This window comes from Oncorhynchus masou, chromosome 19, assembly GCF_036934945.1.
Source record: "Oncorhynchus masou masou isolate Uvic2021 chromosome 19, UVic_Omas_1.1, whole genome shotgun sequence".
NCBI lineage: Eukaryota > Metazoa > Chordata > Actinopteri > Salmoniformes > Salmonidae > Oncorhynchus > Oncorhynchus masou.
The window spans coordinates 23,528,816-23,550,588 of NC_088230.1; the positions used below are offsets into that span (position 1 = coordinate 23,528,816).

At 44.2% G+C, this 21,773-nt stretch overlaps 1 pseudogene; it reads left to right on the plus strand.

Annotated features, from left to right (window-relative positions):
• The first annotated feature begins 1,866 nt into the window (after positions 1–1,866).
• Positions 1,867–17,186, plus strand: LOC135505631 (vesicular inhibitory amino acid transporter-like; annotated as a pseudogene).
• The last annotated feature ends 4,587 nt before the right edge of the window (positions 17,187–21,773 follow it).

A 21,773-nucleotide genomic window follows, 5' to 3' on the forward strand; every position in this document is an offset into this window, starting at 1 on the left:
TTCAGTGTTTACTTCTCAGCTCTTTACCTAGTTCCGGTCTGTCTCTCGCCCAGCCTGCAGGCATGTTCAGTGTTTACTTCTCAGCTCTTTACCTAGTTCCGGTCTGTCTCTCGCCCAGCCTGCAGGCATGTTCAGTGTTTACTTCTCAGCTCTTTACCTAGTTCCGGTCTGTCTCTCGCCCAGCCTGCAGGCATGTTCAGTGTTTACTTCTCAGCTCTTTACCTAGTTCTGGTCTGTCTCTCGCCCAGCCTGCAGGCATGTTCAGTGTTTACTTCTCAGCTCTTTACCTAGTTCCGGTCTGTCTCTCGCCCAGCCTGCAGGCATGTTCAGTGTTTACTTCTCAGCTCTTTACCTAGTTCTGGTCTGTCTCTCGCCCAGCCTGCAGGCATGTTCTTGCAACAGCTCGGGTGTAACCGTGGCAGAGTTCAGACATATAGCAACAGTATGATAGTGAGGCATGCTATTATAAGGCCTGTAGCAAGCATATAAGTCTTAATCAATAAAGGGACCATTCCCCTACAGGAGGTGGAGATGCTGGGGCTCCAGGCTAATTTAGCTGAATTACGTAGGGACCTGGGCAGGTTAAAGCAAAGGGAGCACTTGCAAGAGCGAGGTTCTCCATGCTCAAGGAGACGGACGCTCTCAGCTCCTTCTTCTTTGGTTTGGAAAGACAGAGTGGTGAAACCAAGGGTATGCATTGTCTACGGCTGTCTGATGGGCGGGTGACCTCTGTGGTGGGGGAGATGCGGGAGCGGACTGTGGAGTTTTATACTAAGTTGTACAGGGCAGAACTGTGTGATGCCATAAGTGCTCAGGTCTTGTTTGCAGGATTCCCTAAGCTCTCTCTGGCACATAGGGATGAAATGGACATTCCTCTGTTGTCCCATGAACTGGCAGAGGCCGTAACCCAGATGTCCCCTGGCTGTGCACCGGGGTTTGATAGACTCCCAGTGGAGTTTTACAAAATAATTCAGGGGAATAATTGGACTTGACTTCTTTTGAGTGTTGCGTGAATGCGTCGGTGTAGGAGAGTTGCCGATGAGCTGGGGCAGCTCTGACTCTCCTGCCCAAAAAAGGGGACTTGTGTGAACTTAAGAACTGGAGGCCTGTGGCATTGCTCTGTGCGGACTATAAAATACTTGCTACGGTCCTCTCTAACAAATTGAAGTCCCATCTGGACTCTATAGTACACAAGGACCAAACATATTGTGGACTGGGACGCTCAATCACAGACAACTTGTTCTTAATCAGGGACATGTTTTTGGCCAGTGTGAAGAGGTTGTATGCTGGGGCGTCATGTATGGTCAAGGTGGGAGGGGCGCACAGTAGACCAGTCTGGGTGAGACAGGGGCATTAGACAAGGATGCAGTTATATACACTAGCCATTGAGCCTTTTTTGGGCCTGCTACGCAAGAGACTGCAAGGAGAGTGCTGGACAGGCATGGGTGTGTTGACAGGTATAGCAGTGTCAGCATATGCAGATTACGTTTCTGTGATGGTCAGGGATGGTCAGGATATGCAGGCACTAGAGACTAGTCTGAAGGTGTATGAGGGAGCTGGGGTAAACTGGGGCAAGAGCAAAGCCCTGTTATGTGGGGCATGGGGGGGATAGGGCCCCTCCTCTGCTTCCAGGGGGATTGCTATTGGGTTGTGAAGGTCTTAAAATGTCAGGGGTGTACCTGGGCTGGGCTCGCAGACCTGCAAAGGAAACGGTGGACTTTTTCAGATCGGGCCATCACTGTTGTACATGACCCTCAACAAAGGAGGACAGGGCCTGGTGGAACTGGAGAGCAGGGTGGCTGCTTTCCGACTTAAGACATTACAGAGACTGCTGTACCATACTGATGTCGGCTGGAGGGAACCAGCATGCGCGCTGCTGAGGAGAGCTGGCGGATTAGGGTTAGACCGGCAGCTGTTCCTCATGAAGCTGGAGAGGCTGAGTACAGCAGGTCTCTCAGACTTTTACTCTGCAGTGCTGAGGGCCTGGCAGCTGCTAAGGCCCCCATGAGAAGGGGGTGGAGCCTGGGCTTTGGGTGGAGCCTATCTTCCACAACCATCCCTTTGAGATCGGTTCAGTCGGCCACCCTGCAGAGGAAACTGATGGCAGCGGGTTTACTAAGGCTGGGTGACCTGCGACTGCTGGGAGAGGAGGGGTGGAAAAGCCCAAAATTCCTGCCACAACAAACAGGAATAAAGTATCCTAGGCTGCTGGAAAGATTCCTGGAGGAGGTCCAGGAGGCACTGTCTGAGCCAGTAAGGGGGTGGTTGAGCGAGCAAATGGGGAGGTGCCACCAATGTTTCCGCCACTGCAGATGACGGCAGAGACTGGGGACTGGCAAGGGGGTCTGGAGGACTTGTTAGATTTTAAAACTCAGAGCCTGGGGGAGTTTGAAGGGGTGGGAGGTAAAGTCATCTACAACCTCTGCGTTAAGGTAAGGAACATTAGGAGCCTAACAGGAGTGAAGGCACATCAGTGGCAGAGAGTATGTTGGGTGGAGAGTATGGTGGGTTTTAGATGGAGGGGGCTCTACAAAGCCCCAGTACCAAGGAGGTCAGAGGACCTCCAGTGGAGGGTTCTACATGAAGCCCTGGCCACTAACAGCTGGTTGGCATAGGTCGACCCAGGAGTTGGGCAGGGGTGCCCTTTCTGTGTTATGAGAGAAACTGTGATTCATGTGTTTTCTGTGTGCACCAGGTTAATGCCATTAATGTTTATGTTGGAATGTCTGTGTGAGAGGTTTGGAGTGGTTTTTACTTTTGGGATGTTTATAATGGGGTACCGGTATTCAAATAAGGGAAAGGCCAAATGTGTTTTGTTGAATTTTCTGTTTGCTCAGGCAAAGTTGGCTATTTGGCTAACAAGGAGGAACAGGGTCAAAGGTGGGGGGATAACAGAACCTTTACTATTGTTTAATGCGATGGTCTCTGCTCGCCTTGAATTTGGGTTCTATAAAATGATAAAAAATGTGGAGATGTTTCAGGAGATACGGTGTGTCGGGTTTGCTGTCTGTATAACTGGGGAAGATGTTTTGGATATACGGTTGTAGAAGTAGTGAGGTTTTGGTTGTTTTGTATCATGGGGTAGAGGGCAAGGTGAGTATGGTACATGTATGCTGTACAGGATATATTTTGGTGTTTTATTTTAAGGGGGGTTTGAATGAAATGAGAATGTTTCATTAAAGAAAGACAAAAAGTCAAATCTCTCTCTCTCTCTCAGGTATTGAGTGGAGATGGGTGAGAAGAACATTTTTTATCAATTTTGAATTCAGGCTGTAACAACAAAATGTGGAATAAGTCAAGGGGTATGAATACTTTCTGAAGGCCCTGTACCTTAAGGCCCTGTTTGTAATTGAGTCATAATATACCATTACTAGTTAATTGGATATTTTTTTATTATCAAACATTAGTGTCAAATTGACAAGTCGCTGGCATTTTCTGTGTACAATAATAGTGTGTGTAGTGTGCTGTTGATAGGTAGGAACAGACTGGTGCGGAAACTGTACTGTTTCTAGTAAAGGGACATTGAACAAGACAAAGTCATTTCTTAAATTAGTTTTACATTACAAGGAGCCCACAGAATAGGATAAAGCATGACGGTGTTGTAAAAGACAGACTGCCTGCTATCATGTGGGTGGTGCTATTGCATCGTCTTGTTGAGCCTAGTCTGCATCCCAAATGGCACTCCTCGGGCTCTGGTCAAAAGATGGCCACTATATAAGAAATAGGGTGTCATTTGGGACACATAAATAGATTCAATTAAGACCAAATTAAAGTGAGAAATAAGCATGAAAGGACAGTGTTCTAAGTGAACAGCCTATAATCAAAGACTGCTTCCAGATCAACACAGATAGATTTTGTCTCATAGCTCCGGGAATATCAAATAACAACTAATCTAATAATTGCAGCAGTAATGGATGTTATTAAGGTTAGAAAATCACAACTAGAATGATTAAACATGTAACCAGTTTAAATGCATGGTGTCCGTCTAAATAGTCTAAATAGTCAACAGTTGAGTTGGTAGCAGAGAGGGAAATAAGGCTTAACATGCTGTCACAAAAAGGTATCCCGTTGGTAAATGTGTAAGTTTGCTTGTTTCTCAAATACTTATTTAATCCTGGCAATCATGTAAATGTGATATTTATAGCTTTCCCAAAAGAAAAAAGACTGCCGATATTTTAAAGCTCTAAATCACAGGAATGTGAAGCCAAAAAGGAATGGCTATGATCCAATGCCATGCGTCACCTACTGGCAGCACTCATTAAAAATATAGGAAGACATTTTTATATTCAATTGGCTGCTAGGGAAGGATTCCTGCTGAAGCCCTTCTTCCTATTACAAATTAAGGCAGCGTGAGAATGGGGCCCCACGGTGCAATGCATGTTATAAATATGTTAAAAGCCCATTCCACTTGTCAAGGTGCTATTTGTTTCCAATGAATCATAGCTAAGCACCTTCAACAGACATCTCAATAACACCTTATTTGCTGGTTCAGCAATACGTATAATGGGAAACAAATGGAAATGGGTTTCAAGCATGCCCTGGAGGAGAGGGTTCGCCCGTGCTCACAGTCGCACCTCTCAGACGACAGGCTCAGGGAAGCCAAATAGCCATTAGTTTGGGGGGGCTGATGTGGGACTTAAGGCATCAGCATGCTTCAGTTCAGCTGGCACCTAGCCAAACTCGGGTAGCCGAACCAAATGGGTGTGCTCGCATACTACCTTAAAAGAGACACTTGAAAATGTGGCAAGCAATAGTAATGTTTGTCCATTTTGAGACGCCGTAGCCAGTATACACTTTCTCAAAATAGTAAGAATACATTTTTACTGAAGAGATCTTATTTGCACAATTTCCATTTTTTTTTCAATAAAAACAATGAAGATAAAAAATCCCTACCGTTGACCAATCACAGCCAAAGCGAGCGTAGATTTCGGCCCCGAACTTCAGCTTGCGGGCAGGACATTTTTGTGTGACTCACCAAACTCCAAAAACGTCACAAACGGTTGTAATAATATATGCAGGAAGTCTACCGAACTGTTTCGCTGGGAAGCATGCGGACGCCTTTAATCTCCTCTGCACAGAAGAAACACAGGCAGGCCAGTGTGGGAACGAATCCAAATACCAAAAGGAGGAAGAGAGGAAGAGACTACATACAGTCCTCTGGCTAAATCAAGGATCTCTGTGATACTTCAGTATACGTCCTCATGACATTGTCTGTACAATATGTTGTGGGTTCTGCTCTCATATTTATCACAGTGTGCTTTCAGCTGGAGTCATTTTTCAAAGGACCCAAAGTCTACATAGAGCCCATTGAATGGAGGCGTGAAGGAGATCCCATGTTGTTTACAGTTGGGACAACTTAATGTACACATTAGCGATATAAGCCAAGCTTGATGGTGTAATACCACTGTGTGTAATATTTCCCCTAAGACACAGCTGGCTATGGGGGTAGGCTGATGCATGGGAACTATGGGTCTGATATCAGAGAGTCCACAATGCCAGTACACAAGGAATAAGAAAATGACCAAAACATGATGCAGATATGTCTGTATAATGCTCCTTGTGCCAGATAAAGGATAACACCTGGCATCCCAGGGATTGTGTACACTGTTAGAAAAAAGGGTTCCAAAAGGGTTCTTTGACTGTCCCCATTGGATATCCCTTTTGGGTTACAGGTAGAACCCTTTTGAGTTCCATGTAGAAAGGGTTCTTGTAACGATCTGGGTATAGTGCGTGCGAAGTCAGGCGCAGGAAGCAGAGAGTTCAGGGTAGTGCTATTTAATGCACAAACGGCGAACATAAGCCACCCCACAAAAACACAGGGCGCACACAGAAACAACTGCCCCAAACACGGGGACTAAAACAGTCCCGCAAAAAACACACGAACAGGAAAACACGTTAACCTCTAACAACACTAGTCACACAAACAATCCCGCACAAAGAGCAGGTGGGCCGGCTGGCTAATAAAGCCCAACTAATCACCAAATAAACAACAGGTGTAACCAATAAACAGACAAGGAGGGGGAGGAAAGAATCAGTGGCAGCTAGTAGGCCGGTGACGACGACCGCCAAGCGCCACCCGAATGGGAAGGGGAGCCGCCTTCGGTAGGAGTTGTGACAGTTCTACATGGAACCAAATAGGTTTCTTCAAAGGGTTCTCTGATGGGGACACCTGAAGAACCCTTTTAGGTTCTAGATAGCAACTTTTTTTCTAAAAGTATAATCATCTACTTTTAAAGTAAGATATGTTAATAAATGTGAATTTAAATACAGACTATGACATGGTTTAGACTAGTACACCAGATGACTAAGTACTGACTTAGCAAAGTCACATTGCACATAGTTTGAAAACATTTCATGATAAAGTGAATTGAGGAAAATGAGTACAGACAGCCCTAAAATCAAAATCTGCTGGCAATACTTTGTGAAGTTGCTCTCTAAACAAGCTGCCCACGGGTTTCAAATGTGACAAGAGAATCCATTTAGTGCAATACAAATGGTCAAGTAATTGGAAGCTGAGAAAACATCTGAGGACTCTCCTGTTCAAGCTTCCTAGAAGTGCAAGAATTGACTTTATCTATCATGCACATTTAGAAAGGAATACACATTTGCAACTTCATTAGGCTAAATGACGTGGAGGAAATGAAGAACTGCAGGCTCAATTGGTAGCCTTGCCAATAACAAACCCCCATCTCCCTTCTGTAGCTTCTGACACCAGAAACGTAGGTATTAAATCCAATAGACCAATAGAAGACTAGGATGCTGTCAGTACTGAAGCCATTAGATAATGGATAAGTCATATGACGACTAGCGTCTGCTGATGCAGGATTCAAGGGGATGTTGAGTGGAATGTCTCAGTCTCACACTTTTAATGAACGTTCTTCCTATGTACGGCGGCTTCAGAAAGTATTCATACCCCTTGACTTATTCCACATTTTGTTTTGTTACAGCTTGAATTCAAAATCTATTTAAAAAACAAAAACACAATACCCCATAATGACAAAGTGAATTATTTTTTTAGAAAGTATGGAAAATGTATTGAAAATGAAATACTATCACACATTGAACTCTGTTAAACACATTAAACTTGCATTAAACTCACTATTGTCCTCCTGGTGAAACACCTGAGCTGTTTCCTTAAGAAGGACGCTTGTATCTTTGTAGTGACTTACAGAGTAAGTCTATGCAACTTATGTGACTTGTTAAGCAAATTTTTACTCCTATTTAGGCTTGCTTTAACAACAGGGTTGAATACTTTTTGACTCAAGACATTTTAGCTTTTATTTTTTAATTAATTTATAAACGTTTCTAAAAACATAATTCCACCTTGACATTATGGGGTATTGTGTGTAGGCCAGTCACACAAAATCTCAAATGAATCCCTTTTAAATGCAGGCTGTAGCACAACAAAATGTGGAAAAAGTCAAGGGTTTGGATACTGTACCTCCTGTCTGGTCATAGCCAGGCCTGAGAATGTCACCAGTGAATAATTTACTCTCAAGACATCGTCCAATCATATCCTAGCCCCATAAATCCCCAGAGGGCATATATCTATTTCAGGGGGTGTGAATGGTCAGACCCCTTCACCAAAAGAACATACCCGCTCCACAGTCCACACAGACACTATTCATATTTCATTTGCTCCTGCCTGGTAACATTTACTCTGTAGCCTGCTCCAGTGTGGCTCACCCAGCATATGTATAATGGGAAATACGACACCCAACACAATAAGAATTAAATGTTTACCAAACATTTCTTGTGTCCCATCTGTCTTGTGATGCATTATGAATTCAATCATGTTGGCTGTGGCTTTGTTTGTAATGTAGTAATCTTAGAGGTGAGTGTGGCTGCCTGGCTGGTCAGATGTGCAGAGCTTTGTGGTGTTTTCACAAAGTAAAGACACACAGTGTGTACTAGATAGGCCCCGTATCGAGCTGTTAGGGGTCATGGCCATGATTTATGCATATAGGGGAAACAGAGAGAGTAAGGGACAAAGGTAGAGGTACAAACAAATGGAGAGAGAGTGACAGAGAGATGAAGAGCATAGAGAGAGAGAGAGAGAGAGAGAGAGAGAGAGAGTGAAAGAGAGAGAAAGAGAGAGTGAGGAAGATGAGTGATAGAGTGAGAGAGCGAGAGAGCGAGAGCGATGGCAGATCTCCTGCAGAGACCAAAAGGTGCAACGAGAGGTCGGCCTTCCATCACTTAGTCAGGACAGACAGGCCAACATCACATGAGAGCAGTGTCTCAGTGCAGCTGCTGAGTGGGGAGTATGCCATGAGGATAAGAGAAGAAATCCCTCAGCTCTCTGAAGGGCTGCATATGGGGCCCATGCGTGAGGCAGTAGTAGCCAAAAGGTTATAGGTTCAAGTCCTGGCTACAGGTCCTGTGATGTGTTTAGTAGTGTCCTTCTGCAAGTTAAATAATATTATCATACAGAGCTCTATTGGATGCGAATCTGGGATACAGAATTTTCAGCATGCATGAAGATCTATACACATATGCAAATATTTTAAACTAAACAACCACTGAAAAAGTCAGACTATTGTAAATACATGATAAAAATGTTTATAGTCTCAATACCAGGCAATTTACACTCACAATTATTTTTTCGTTAACAATAGCTGTATGTCTAGAAATATACAATGCCGTTTCATGAACAAGGCCCTTCTTCCTACGCATTTCTTCTTTTGCTATATTATGCTCCAAACATTTTGTCCTCAAACCAAATGGACAGCCCTTCATGTTTCTGATAGACACAGCAATTTCAAATGAATGCCAAAGCACCCACAGCTATTTTATTAGCATCCTTTCATCAGTATTTACTAAGATTAAGTCAGACTAGAGTTGGCCCCAGTTCTCATTGTTGTTGTGGCAGAATTAAGTATTGATTTTATACTTATAAGTATTCCACACAGTTTGGAAACACAGCTCTGCAGAGCTATGTACATAATTACCACAAAAAAATACATTTCTATTTCACCAGTAAACATTTTATTTTTCAGTCATAATGGGAAAGAAGACAAACAAACAGAAAAAGTTAAAGGTAGTCCCAGTGACATTATTCTACCGCTGGTGGCCTTCCAAACCGAAATGTTACAGGGAAAAAATATGTTTTATTGTCACATACACCAGATAGGTGCAGTGAAATGTGTTGTCTTTTACAGGGTCAGCCATAGTAATACAGCTCCCCCAGAGCAAATTGCCTTGCTCGAAGGCACATCAACAGAGTTGTCACCTTAGGTATTCAAACCAGCAACCTTTCATTCATTTGCCCAACGCTCTTAACGCTAGACTACCTGCCACTCTAAGAAGCTACACTATCACAGAGTGGCACAGGCCTTAGAAACTTTACATATCCATTTCAGTAGCTTCTCTCCCTCATGTTGAAGGGGCTTATGTTGTTGTTTTGCATATCATCATCCATCCAGTATTACCATCTGGACAGCCATGGAGCCTCCACTAAACATCTGTTGGGCTGATTTGGTGATGCCCTAAATGACCACAGCATTGGAAGAGAGACCTCTGTCTGCTTAGCTCTGTTATCAAATACTCCTGACCAATGGGATCATCATGATGATGACACACATCCATATAATGTCTTCTGCTTCCTGTGCCCGTCTTAAGAATACATGACGATATAGCACTATTTTTTGCTTATCACCTGCCTAAATTTAGAGTCCCCCCCCTGCTTTGGATTCTGTTAACAGACACGTGTCCCTTGCCTTTGACAGGAAAGGATACAGATCCTGCCTCTCACTGACCTGGGAAAAAGCCACTGAACAAAGCTCTATGTGATAAAGGAGAGGAACAAGCCTCAGTCGTACACTGACACAAGGCACAAACCTACAGTGAAAGGGAATGATTACATTTCAACACAACACCCTTAGTGACAGACTAAAAAAGAAAATGGTTTGTAAGTAGACAGCCTCAATTTCCTATCAAAGCTAAAATGAGGGAAAAGCTCTAACTTCAGAGGGGATCTTTAACAATCCATCTCTAAACTTAGATGACACCAACTGATATCTCTGACATAATCCCTTTGTCACGCCTGTCGTCGGAAGGAGTGGACCAAAGCGCAGCGTGAAAACTGTTCATGATTTCTTTTATTATCAATAAACACTCGAACAAAGTAACAAAACGAAAGCGAACCAGTCTGTCAAGTAAGAGAGACTAAAACAGAAAATAACTACCCACAAACACAGGTGGGAAAAAAAGGCTGCATAAGTATGATTCCCAATCAGAGACAACGATAAACAGCTGCCTTTGATTGGGAACCATACGGCCAAAACAAAGAAATAGACAACATAGAATGCCCACCCCAAATCACACCCTGACCTAACCAAATAGAGAAATAAAACGTCTCTCTAAGGTCAGGGCGTGACACCCTTTCTGTTTTGACAGACATTTCTGCGGGCTCACAGCTGGCAGCTGCCCAAACATGAATATTCATAGAGAGATTCTAGAATTATTCTTTACACGGTTATTCTAAGAAATGTTTCAGAGAAGACTAATTGTAAAAGGATAAGTATCTTCTCTTAATTTTCTATTATTCTCTGCCAATACCAATATTTTCAGGTAATTTACTAAAATGATTTTAATGTGTCTGCTTTAGTAAAAGGACTAGAATAAACTCGACATAAACGGCCAATCTTGGCAAGGAAAATGTGTGTACTAACGACGGGGAAGAAAATCAATCAACCAAATGTATTTATAAAGCCCTTTTTACATCAGCCGATGTCACAAAGTTGTATTGAATACTCAGGGAGAAAAAGGTGTAGATTCACGCGCAGAGTGTGGCAGGTGTTTATTTCACCTTCACAGAAGGCAGGAATCGTGGTCAATGGTCATACACAGGTAGGCAAACTGGTAGGTGAATCAAATCTAAGACTGAAGGCTATAACTGGTTATCACAAACGAGCTAGGAAAAGGCTTAGTAGACTCAAAACGATCAATACCTCACAAAGGCACAAACAGAATGAACTGAACTAACTAAGGAGCTGATGGGACCAGTTGAGTAACTAACACAGGTGAAATCAATGAACAAAAATGAAAGACAGGGCTATGTTCAAGAACACAACGAAACAGAACACAAGGTTGACTAAGAAAATAAATACAGAACCTTACAAAAGTACTGTACAGAAACCCAACCTAAAACCCCAAACAGCAAGCGTTGCAGATGTAGAAGCACGAAAAATAAAATAAAAGTATTGAACTAGCCTAAAACTAATTCACAAGTCACAAAGAAACATCTTAGACTGTGAGTAAAGTGATTACATGGCAATGGTCCACTCACCCATTTACTGCGCTCGGCTGCATTGCCATAGCAACGCTATGAGTAGAAAAAGTACCCCTGGTTGGGAACCACTGATCTATTGTTCCCTCAGGTGTTAAAACTTATTTGGGGGAGGGGGCAGTATTTTCACATCCGGATGAAAAGAATGCCCAGAGTAAACGGCCTGCTACAAAGCCATAAAAGCTAGAATATGCATATCGTTAGTAGATTTGGATAGAAAACACTCTGAAGTTTCTAAAAATGTTTCTAAAACTGTTGATGAATGATGTCTGTGAGTATAACAGAACTCATATGGCAGGCAAAAACCTGAGAAAAAATCCAACCAGGAAGTGGGAAATCTGAGGTTGGTCGATTTTCAACACAGCTCCTATTGAAGATACAGTGGGATATTGGTAATGTTGCACTTCCTAGGGCTTCCACTAGATGTCAACAGTCTTTAGAACCTTGTCTGATGCTTCTACTGTGAAGTGGGGCCCAAAGGAGAGGGAATGAGTAAGGTCTGCCATGAGCTGACCATGCTCTGATCATGCGCGTTCACATGAGAGGGAGTTCTGTTCCATCGCACTTCTGAAGACAATGGAATTCTCTGGTTGGAACATTATTGAAGATTTATGTTAAAAACATCCTACAGATTGATTCAATACATCGTTTACATCTTTAAAATGTTGTAAAATACATGTGCTTGAGGAATTTTAATTCATTTTAGTTTCACTGGCTGTTGAAGAGGTGGGACGTTACCGTCTCACCTACCCTAGAGAGGTTATTAAGTCTAACTGCCATAGTTGAACCAAGGGTAGCTATTTGAGTTGCAACAAATGTAAGTTATTTGCCCAAAAACACTCAACTGTTATCATATCTTGTTGTTTAAAAATAGAAATGACAACTTAGAAATTCAGTGGGACCCTATCAGGCCCTCTGCAGAGGCCAGACATTCATTGCACGACGGACTAATTTTTCACCTTAAAAGCCAGAAGGGATTATCTTCTGTAACAGCCTGTCAATAGCCCTCATAATGTATCACCTGTTAGACCATTTAAATGTCAGGGAGAGCCAATTAAGCCTCTCAGGTTCATGTTGAGTGCAGTGGTCAAAATCACCACCTGGGAAGCGGGATGGAATGTGACGAATGGCATTCAGGTAACCTAGATTTTAGACTTCTCAATTTAGGAAAGATGCTTCTCTATCTTTATGTTCTACGTGTTTTTCCCACTCTCAAGAAATGTTTGTGGAAGATAATGAATGTTAGAAAGTGCACTGTATGAGCATTACCGGTGTTGCGTTGTTGTTGTTTTTGTGCCTAGAAGATGCATTGGGTATATATTTAATGGAAGGAACAGAAGAGCTGAGAATAATCCTGTGTAAAATGTTTGACCACAAGGCCATTTTAAGAACTAAAGCATCATTTTAGTACGTAAGTAAATGTGCATTTCAGCAGTTTTCCCCTATTCGTATGTCTATGCCAGAGTATGATTATTGAAAAGCTGTTCACAACTTCATCTGTTCAGATATTACCTTGTCATACGATCATCATAATCCTCAACCCCATGTACTTTTCCAACAACACTAATTACCCTGTGTCCTACTGTCTGTCCTGACTCTGTCTATGTAGTGCATCTACATATTTACTCAGAATCATATTATAAACAGAGTTTGTTTACTTAGCTACATTGTTCTGCATTGCGATTTGACTGGAAGCCAGATTGTGCTCAGAATATCCAATTAGGAGTTTGTTGCCAGATTAAGATTGTTGTGTTAATGTTGTGTACTGATTAGTCTAGAGTACATTAAGAAATCCTCCTCTAATGTGTGTCAGTTTTCAAACAACCGTGTCTCTGGCAAAGATCTGTAATTTACACTCTCCTTGGTGATGACTCACACTTTATTAGAAAAATCACTGCATGTTCCCACTCTACCTGTTGTTCGTTTGTTTTTTCCTTTCTCCTAGGGTATGTTTGTTCTGGGGCTGCCTTACTCTCTCCTTCAGAATGGCTACCAAGGATTGCATCTGTTCCTTCTCGCTGCGGTCATCTACAACTACACAGGTACGATCCTTGTATCCTGCCTTTATGAAGACAATGAGGAGTGCCAGCCCATACGAGTGCAGGACACCTACGAAAACACCACCGCCTGCTGGGCGGTCGGGTGGTGAACGCAACGCAGGTCGTTAAGCTGATGATGTATCCTATACCTGGTGTGTTACAGCATCATGTGTCACAGCTTCTCCTTCCTACCCCTGCCCCTGGTCCGTGGTGACCTTCCTGACCCTGGTGCCCTGCATGGTGGTCATGGTCTCCAGACTCAGACTGCTTTGCCCCTTGGCCCAGTTCCTCATCACCTTCATCATGGTGGCCTACTGCCTGAACCAAGCCTACTGCTGGTCCTGGAGGAGGATGGTCCTCTTGGTGGACTTTGAGAGGTTCCTGGTGACTGTGGAGGTCATCATCTTCAGCTACACCTCCCAGATCTTCCTGCCCACCCTGGAAGGAAGCATGGAGGATAAGGGGGACTTCTCCTACATGATGAGTTGAACACACTCCCTGGCTTGTGTGTTTAAGACCAGTATCTCTGTGCTGACCTTCCTCACCTGGGGGTGAAGATATCAAAGAGGTGATAACTGATAACCTTCCCACTGAAGTATGCATAGTGGTCAACCTGTGTCTCCTGGCTAAGGCCCTCTTCTCATACCCCCTACCCTTCTACACTGTGGCTGAGGTCCTCCAGAGCAGTGTTCTGAGGCTGGAAGTGGCGCCAGGCGGTGTGGAGACAGGGACTCTGGTTCTGCAGGGCTGTCTCCTGTTGACCATCCTCGTGGCTCTCTACATGCCCCACTTCTCCCTGCTCATGGGTGATGGGAGCAACCATGACCTTCATCCTTCATACCACCCTGCATAAAACTGCTGGCTTGCTTCTGAAGCTAAGCGGGGTTGGTCCTGGATGGGAGACCAGATGCTGCTGGAAGTGGTGTTGGAGGGCCAGTAGGAGGCACTCTTTCCTCTGGTCTAAAAAAATATCCCAATACCCCAGGGAAGTGATTGGGGACACTGCCCTGTGTAGGGTGCCGTCTTTCAGATGGGACGTTAAACGGGTGTCCTGACTCTCTGAGGTCATTAAAGATCCCATGGCACTTATTGTAAGAGTAGGGGTGTTAACCCTGGTGTCCTGGCTAAATTCCCAATCTGGCCCTCAAACCATCACGGTCACCTAATAATCCCCAGTTTACAATTGGCTCATTCATCCCCCTCCTCTCCCCTGTAACTATTCCCCAGGTTGTTGCTGCAAATGAGAATGTGTTCTCAGTCAACTTACCTGGTAAAATAACGAATAAATCCTGCCATCTCTCTTCCACCTGCAGGTCAAATGGACTACCATGAGCTGCAGGCTCAAGGCCCTGAACCTTCTTATTTTAATTCTGGGATCTCTGTGTAGTTTATCGAGGGTGGTTTGCTCCATCAAGGGAATGATTCAGGCTATTAGGAGTTCATTAGCCCAAACTCTGTATGATGACATCAAGACTTATTGATGGTCCCCTATTTAATTTCCCTGTATCAATGTTCTGGAACCTGCAAGTACATCTAAGGCACAGATATTATATGTATGATAGTATGATACCAAGCCATTGTTTGTGTGTTTGACATTAATTGAGTTGATTTGAGTGATTGACACCAAGGCATCTTGTAAAATAAAGAAGTGATTGGAAATGGTGGTAAACGATCTAGTGTGAGCAGCAGAGGAGGCTAGTGGACGGAGCTATAGGAAGACAGGCTCATTGTAATGAGCCACATAGAAACCACATATTTGCCTCTGTTGCATTTATTCCATTCCAGCCATTACAATGAGCCCGTCCTCACGTAGCTCTTCCGACCAGCCTCCTCTGATGAGCAGATGTTTGCTCTGCTGTTTATCAGGTCATTATGATTCCTCCCTTACTAGTTTTGTTGTCTATAGCATAATTCACAATCTGTTGTTAATTACTATTACACTTGAAACTAAAAGGTATGGCAATGAATATTAAGTTCTTGTATAGGAAAATATATATTTACGACATTATCTCAGACTATTAGAATGTTCTTATTTATCTGTTTTACAGGCAATATGGAAAATACTGTAATTGCACTGTAAAGACAAATAATTGATAAGATATTAAATGTAACAGTTTTTGAAAGGATTTGCAGAAATACAATACAATGCATTTTAAAGGACATTAAATGTAATCTAAGCCTTTAATCCAAAGAGACTGGCATGTGGAAATCAACGTAATCAATAATGGTGAGCACAAATATAGGCCTATTTTCTGTCAAAAGGACAGCTCATCAATGTCAGTTGCAGCCGACCAATCAAAACTGTTGCTTAAGTATGTTTAGACATTTCGTGTTTACCAGTTAGCTAGCCATATTATGCTAACGTTAGCTAGCTATCATCTCTAGCTTGGTAGAGGAGTGGATGCAATTAGTAGCCTAGACATCACTTGTTGCTGATATTGAATCATTTCGGGCAGTTATTGTAGATTTTATCTTTGGGGCTTTCAAAAGCTTTTTTTTACCTGGGTTGTATTAATTTGTCACAGAAGGTAGCACTAGAAAAACCTTTAACCTGTTGCAAAACATTTTGCAACTGAAACTGTTTTACCATTAACTCTAGGAAACAATCGGAAGCAAACGAAACGGGGAGGGACCTACATGAATTTGTCCAATAGAAACTCAGAGGTGATGTGTCTCGTGTTTTGTGGGGAAAGCGCCCCCTGTGGCCACGGCCCCTAAAGTATATGAAAAGATATCGATATCAAATGGAAAAATGCTAATTATATCAATAGGGACTTTCCATATCAGTGCACATCACAACTAAATTGTATAATTAAACTGTACTCAGCATGCATAACAACCATGATCTCATCTCAGTAAATAGTTGGAGGATTCTAGTTTCTAAAGTTTTCATACTTTCACGCTCTATAGATGAAGCATAATTATGCTGTTGGAGCATAATTATATATGTTGTTTAACTGTTGTTTATCTCTGTTTGTGGTGGAGAAGATCACCTCATCTTAAACCAAGTGAAGTGAAATGTATCTCTCATAATTATAATTATCTCATGGCATAATTCTGTGAGTATGTGCATACCTCTAATGTGTTGTCTATACTATCTTTGATTCCAATCGAGAGATAACTGTCACGTTCTGACCATAGTTCTTTTGTGTTTTCTTTGTTTTAGTGTTGGTCAGGACGTGAGCTGAGTGGGCATTCTATGTTTTGTGTTTCTATGTTGGGTTTGTTGTTTGGCCTGATATGGTTCTCAATCAGAGGCAGGTGTTTGTCATTGTCTCTGATCGGGAACCATATTTAGGTAGCCTGTTTTGTGTTGGGTTTTGTGGGTGGTTGTCTTCTGTCTTTGTGTCTATGCACCAGGTAGGACTGTTTTGATTTTTCACATTTGTTGTTTTGATATTTTGTAGTGTTCACGTTTATGGTCTTTATTAAACATGTTGAACTCTAACCACGCTGCGCTTTGGTCTGATCCTTCGTCCACAGAAGAAAACCGTTACAGAACCACCCACCACAATAGGACCAAGCGGTGTGGTAACAGGGAGCAGCAGGAGAGGCAGCACTATTTAGAGAAATGGACTTGGGAGGAGATCCTAGACGGGAAAGGACCCTGGGCACAGCCAGGAGATTATCGCCGCCCCAAAGAAGAGCTGGAGGCAGCGAAGGCGGAGATGCGCTGGAATGAGAAGCAGCACGGCGGGGCAGTTGGAAGCCCGAGAGACAGCCCCAAAAATGTCTTGGGAGGGGGACAGGGAGAGTGTGGCAGAGTCATGAGTCAGACCTGTGCCAACTGCCCCTGTTTACCGTGGGGAGCCAAGGATGGAATCAGAGCAGTCGGCGAAGTTGAGGTGTTTGTCTGAGAGTGTGGAGGAGTTATTAGACAAATTGGAGGAGAGTGAATGGAGGGGAGATTATGAAACATTCGAGGAGTTGTTGATAAAATTGGAGGAGAGTGAGGAGAGAGAGCTGTTGGTTTGGCGTAGTATGCACTGCATTCACCTTGAGGAGCGTGTTAGCTGTCTGATGCCATGTGTCATTTCCTAGTACTCATCCTGAAACATGTGTTAAAGCTCTGGAACAATTGATGCCGGCTATACACACCAGATCTCCAGAGTACCTTCACAACCCGGGGTGTTCTGTTCCTGCTCCCCGCACTCGCCCTGAGGGGCGTGTCTTCAGCCCAGTACCACCAGTGCAGACACCCCGCACCAGGCTTCCTGTGCGTGTCCAGAGCCCAGTACTCCCTGTTCCTCCTTCCCGCACTCGCCCTAAGGTGCGTGTCCTAGGGCCAGTACCACCAGTGCTGGCACCACGCACCAGGCCTACAGTGCGCCTCATCTGTCCAGAGCTGCTAGAGTCTCCCGCATGTCCAGCGCTGCTAGAGCCTTCCTCCTCTCCAGCGCCTCCAGATTCTTCCATCTGTCCGGAGCTGCTAGAGTCTCCCGCCTGTCCAGAGCTGCTAGAGTCTCCCGCCTGTCCAGAGCTGCTAGAGTCTCCCGCCTGTCCAGAGCTGCTAGAGTCTCCCGCCTGTCCAGAGCTGCTAGAGTCTCCCGCCTGTCCAGAGCTGCTCCAGAGTCTCCCGCCTGTCCAGAGCTGCTAGAGTCTCCCGCCTGTCCAGAGCTGCTAGAGTCTCCCGCCTGTCCAGAGCTGCTAGAGTCTCCCGCCTGTCCAGAGCTGCTAGAGTCTCCCGCCTGTCCAGAGCTGCTAGAGTCTCCCGCCTGTCCAGAGCTGCTAAAGTCTCCCGGCTGTCCAGAGCCGCCAGTCTGCCAGGAGCCGCCAGTCTGCCAAGAGCCGCCCGTCAGCCAGGAGCCGCCAGAGCTGCCCGTCAGCCAGGAGCCGCCAGAGCCACCATTCAGCCAGGAGCCGCCAGAGCCGCCATTCAGCCAGGAGCCGCCAGAGCCGCCATTCAGCCAGGAGCCGCCAGAGCCGCCATTCAGCCAGGAGCCGCCAGAGCCGCCATTCAGCCAGAAGCCGCCAGAGCCGCCATTCAGCCAGGAGCCGCCAGAGCCGCCATTCAGCCAGGAGCCGCCAGAGCCGCCATTCAGCCAGGAGCCGCCAGAGCCGCCATTCAGCCTGAGCTATCTCTCAGTCCTGAGCTGCCCCTCGGTCCTGAGCTGCCCCTCGGTCCTGAGCTGCCCCTCGGTCCTGAGCTGCCCCTCGGTCCTGAGCTGCCCCTCGGTCCTGAGCTGCCCCTCGGTCCTGAGCTGCCCCCGGTCCTGAGCTGCCCCTCCTGAGCTGCCCCTCGGTCCTGAGCTGCCCCTCGGTCCTGAGCTGCCCCTCGGTCCTGAGCTACCCCTCGGTCCTGAGCTGCCCCTCGGTCCTGAGCTACCCCTCGGTCCTGAGCTACCCCTCGGTCCTGAGCTGCCCCTCGGTCCTGAGCTACCCCTCGGTCCTGAGCTGCCTCTCAGTCCGGAGGAGTTTATTTAGTCCAGTGGGGCCCTTTAGTAGGGTTGCCAGTCGAAGGTCGGTGGCGAGGGTTGCCGTTCCTAGGAGGACACTAAAGAGGACACAGAGGCGAGGGTCGCCGTTCCTAGGAGGACACTAAAGAGGACACAGACTATGGTGGAGTGGGGTCCACGTCCTGCGCCAGAGCCGTCACCGCGGACAGATGCCCACCCAGACCCTCCCCTATAGGTTCAGGTTTTGCGGCCGGAGTCCACACCTTGGGGGGTACTGTCACATTCTGACCATAGTTCTTTTGTGTTTTCTTTGTTTTAGTGTTGGTCAGGACGTGAGCTGAGTGGGCATTCTATGTTTTGTGTTTCTATGTTGGGTTTGGCCTGATATGGTTCTCAATCAGAGGCAGGTGTTGGCATTGTCTCTGATTGGGAACCATATTTAGGTAGCCTGTTTTGTGTTGGGTTTTGTGGATGGTTATCTTCTGTCTTTGTGTCTATGCACCAGATAGGACCGTTTTGGTTTTTCACATTTGTTATTTTGGTAATTTGCAGCTTTGGTCCGATCCTTCGTCCACAGAAGAAAACCATTACAATAACTATGGGTACTAATTCCAATCTGCTCTCTAATGTCCTTAACTGTTACCCACATAACACATTGTGAGTCAAAGCTTAAAACTCAGGGTCCTTTTCATACAAGAGGGAAATCCAGGGTTTCAGTAAGAATTAAAACCGTACGTACTGCATTTCTACATTGAACTGGACAAAGTGTAAAATGTATAATAAATATGAGGTAGAACGAGCTTACTTTTGAAATCTAATATATTTAATATATAATACACTTTACATAAGCACTCATGTTCTGGTCAATCTAGGCTAATGAGAGATCCCTGCCCAGCACTAAATTAAGTTAGGTGGAAGGCAGGTTTAATCTACAGTACTTTCACATTTACTTTGTCTTGAAATACCTGACGATCTTTGTGAATTCTGTCTCTGTGAACCATGAAAGATGGGAAATGCAGAAATGTGACAGAGAAAAACACTATTCTTGCTGTGTTGTTGCTTAGAGCTGTGGTGGTCTTTCCACCTTCTTACTGCTTATTTAATTCCTTCAGGTTTCTGTAGGTAACCTTTTGATCCATGTAATTTCATTTCAGCTTATTTGCATGAACATTAGCAAGTGCTGCCACTCAATAGCATGACATGAAGCAAAGGGATACTCAAGCTTGGATGGACAATGTATAACATAAGTCAATCACATGTTCCATGTTGTCTGCATGATTTGTTTCCCACCTCCCTCTCTTCCACCCACTATCTATTCACAGTTTGTGTCTGTTGAATCCCGTCCTCTGCTAAGTCTGTCACTCAATCACTTCATTTCCCATAGAAAAGAGAAGAGACAGAAGTCTTCTGATATGCTGAACAAAATAAAATACATTTCTAGAATTGTATCTATTTGAAACAATGAACATTAGACATACAATTTGGATAATGTGTAGGGTTGTTTTGTTGTTTGAGTTAGTCCAGTTATTTAAATGGGTATATAAATATGAGTTGAGAGTGTCTCCATAAGGTTTTGGCTCAGTGGTGTTTGGTCAGTTTTCCTGTAATAACATTATCATCATCAATCCAGGGCAACTCATCTGGCCCTTTGAATGTATATCATCCTAAACCAATAGTGCACAAATGCTCAGACAGATTTGCAACATTGGCAGACAGCTCCAGGGCTCTTGCTGGAGACAAATCCACAGCACTAAATTCAATGTGCTTTGGTTTACATGGCAAAGTGCCTGAAGGCCTTCATCCACTGCTTTTGATTTGAGTTTTTTGCCCTTCCACCACAGTACCTCCACCGGGCTGCCCACACAGTGGTACCATTAAATGCCAGACAGGTTACCAAATGATCCTTGCATCCATGTGATGTGGTGTGATTAGGGGAGCCACCCGGTTATGGAGGGCTCTGCAGAGGGAGATTAGGGGACCTGTGAAGCAGGAAGAAATGTCAAGAAGTGGCTTGTTGGAGCTGCCACGTCTCAGCTGCTCTCAGAGCTGCGATTTATTCCTAAAGCTCTCTGAAAGGCTCCTCACGCAGCGTGGCTATAGGCCACCACATGGGCTCCGGACCCTCCACTTTAGTTCACGGTAGTTTTGTCCAGAACTAGAGAGCACAAGGGAAATAGGAACCAGTAATACTGAGGTAGTAGTAGTACTTTAATCTATGTTAAAAATAAACTAATAATGATAACCAATAACTTGAAAACTAAATGTACAAAATGTATATCATTAATAGTTATTTGCTGGCTATATGGGTACATGACATTTGAATACTTCAGAGTATTATGTATTGTTTGTTTTCTTGTTGCTGTGACAACAGAGTGGACCACCAAGTCTTATTAACTCAAAGTTGCTCAGGTCCGTATGAAGAGGCTTTCGATCAGGCTATTAGTATTATAATTACTGAGCAAACCTCCATAGTGTAACACATGAATTATAACATACTAAACATGTAACTCACAGACCCATGATTCAGAGTGTTTTCCTGAGAAGCAGGGAATTGCAGCTGAATGATTTCCAAATAATTCCAAATAATTCAAAGATATGGTCAGATTTTTAAGGAAAAACATTTTACTATTAGTGAGTAAAGGTAACAAATTATAATATATGTAATAGTGGCCTCTACAATATGTCCATATAGCAATGTAGGATATGTTGTAAACAATGGTTTTCCATCAGGCAATAGTTTTCCATTAACATTCTGCATGTTGCCTTGTGAAAAACATAACTGTAAGCAGCATCGTTAATTGATTAGTTAGGCATTGGTTTCTGTATAAACTGGAGAGGTCCCCGAGGATTGGAAATTATGACAGGCTTGTGTGTGCTGGCATTGTTTTGTCCTGATACACTGGCTTTTTCAAAGAGTTGGTACAGCTGGCATAACAGGAACTATTGAAAACAACTATTGAAAACAGCTCAACGAAACATCAGATTTCACCAAGTGCTTCTGAACATGGATCCTTGTCGAGAGGCGTAGAAATGAGATCTTCGGACCGA